Below are 2455 nucleotides of genomic sequence, written 5' to 3' on the forward strand. Positions count from 1 at the left end.
CTTCCAATCTATCTCTGGTAGAGGATAACAGTCCTTTGGACAGGCTTTGTTGATGTTGGTAAATTCTACACACATTCTCCAGCCTTCATCACTTTTTTTCACCATGACCGGATTTGCCACCCAGATAGGATATGTCGATTTTCGTACTATTCCGGCCTTCGAGAGCTCTTCTACTTCTTTATTCGCGGCTTCGTCCCGATCTGCCACAAGGCTTCGTTTCTTTTGATGGCAGGGGGTTGCGTTTCTTCGTTCATTGAGCTTGTGTTCTGTTACGAATTTCTCTCCTTTGATCTCGAGAATTCGAGGTATCCTGGTCATATCCGAGTATTCCCAAGCAAATACGTCCATGTTCCTCTGCAGGAGTTTGAGCAACTTTTTCTTCAGATCCTCAGGGAGTTGTTTTCCTATAGCTACGGGCTGATTCGGGTATCCAGGATTAACGATAACTTTATCCGTGTGGTCCAGGGTCTTTACAGCCTCCTCTGTGGCTTTTGTAGTCTTTTGAGCTTTCTTGACCTTATGCACCTTCGCTTGGCCAGATTCGGAGTGTATGGTCCCTACCCCTAATGGTGTGATATGTTTGATCATCAAGTGAATGGTCAAGGCGATTATCTCCAGTCGGCGCATCGCCAGTCTTCCCAACAGCATATTGTATGGAGAGTTCGATCTTACCACTATGAAGTCCAATGTTTCCGTTATTACATAGGGTGGCTCACCAATCGTTACATCTAAATCGATCTCTCCAAACCGGCAGACCCTTTCCCCTGCGAACCCTATGAGTGAGGTCTTCGAAGGGCTCAGGCGCGCCTTTATACCTTTCGGGAGTTGTATGAAGCAGTGTTCATAAATGATGTCACATTCACTTCCCCTATCTATGTAGACCCTAGTTGAACACCGATATCTGTATCACGATCGGGTTTTCTTATGGAGGTATCTTTAGCACCGGGAAGTGGAATGCCAGCGGTGTTCATTGAACGAGGTCTTTCCTTTTGTTAAGTGTTTCAGAACCCGTACTCGACATGAATCTAGTGAATCAGTGCAGTGGTTTAATGGTGGTTTTTTTTTTCTTTTTCTTTTTGTGAGTGTCCCATGGATGGCGCCAAATGATTGTGCACCAAACCACGTCGAGAGGGTTTTTAGGTCGAAAGTGTTTTAAAAAAGAATCCTAAAAGGTTTTTAGGGTTTGTTGGCGATTCCCCAAAGGTAGAAACGGTGTTCCTTTACGCCAACAAAAGTGGTGTGTGTTAATAGTCGAATTGTATTCGACCTTAGGGTTTATATTTGATCAATGATCGTATGTGTTAGGGTTTATTCAGTGGTGTTCCGAATGTGTGATGATATGAGTATATCTATTATAAGGGATGTCTCCTCCTTTTACCGGAGGAGATTCCTTGGAGGAGTAGGTTAGGGTTTTTCTATTCCTTCTTCTTATCAAACTCTTCTTACCATGTTTATCCGATCTAGTTTCCTTAAGAGGATAATCTAGAATATTCCGGAAGGTAAAGATTGTGTTTATCTTTTGGAAGAATTTTTATTAATCCTTCGATCGTACATCTTAGTTGAGTACCTCTGTGAGGTTATCCTTCGTGAGGTTATCCTTCGTGACTATGCTTCGCGTAGGTGACCTTCGTATAGTGGTTCAGAGGGGTATATCGTCGAATACCTAATTGTTACGTGTTTATGTTTAGTAAGTTTAGTTTGCCCTTTAAGATAATTGTGTGCAAAATTGTTTTTGGAAAATTAAACTTGACTAAATTATATTGAAATAATTATTTTGTTTATAAAATTGGTGCCCTAAAATCAAAAGATACACCGGCTCACCCATTTGCACAAACTCTAAGAGAGGTATAATTCGAAGTACGCTAGCCTTCTAAAAGGGCAGGTTTTTAATTGCGTTCGTCGCAATTTCAAACTATTAGGTGTAAGTGGATCTCGTGGCGAAAGGTTATACTCAACGTTTCGATGTTGACTGTGATCAGACCTTTTCTCCAGTTGCGGACACTAGAGCTATTAGGATTCTCTTAGCCATAGCTGCATACTATGACTTTGAGATATGGCAAATGGATGTTAAGACTGCCTTCTTAAATGGTTACTTGGATGAAGAAGTCTATATGGATCAACCTGAAGGTTTTATTGATCCAAAACATCCCAACAAAGTATGCAAGCTTCAAAGGTCCATTTATGGACTAAAGCAAGCATCAAGAAGTTGGAACAAGCGGTTTGATGAAGAAATCAAAAAGTTTGGTTTCATTCAAAATCCCGATGAGCCATGTGTATATCGCAAAGCTAGTGGGAGTAATGTTACTTTCCTTGTCTTATATGTTGATGACATATTGATCATAGTAAAACACATTCCAATGTTGCAAGATGTTAAATCCCATCTTGGAAAGTGTTTTGCCATGAAAGATTTAGGAGAAGCGACATTTATTCTTGGAATCAAGATCTACCGAGATAG

Source organism: Erigeron canadensis, chromosome 7 (genome assembly GCF_010389155.1).
Source record: "Erigeron canadensis isolate Cc75 chromosome 7, C_canadensis_v1, whole genome shotgun sequence".
Taxonomy (NCBI): Eukaryota; Viridiplantae; Streptophyta; class Magnoliopsida; order Asterales; family Asteraceae; genus Erigeron; species Erigeron canadensis.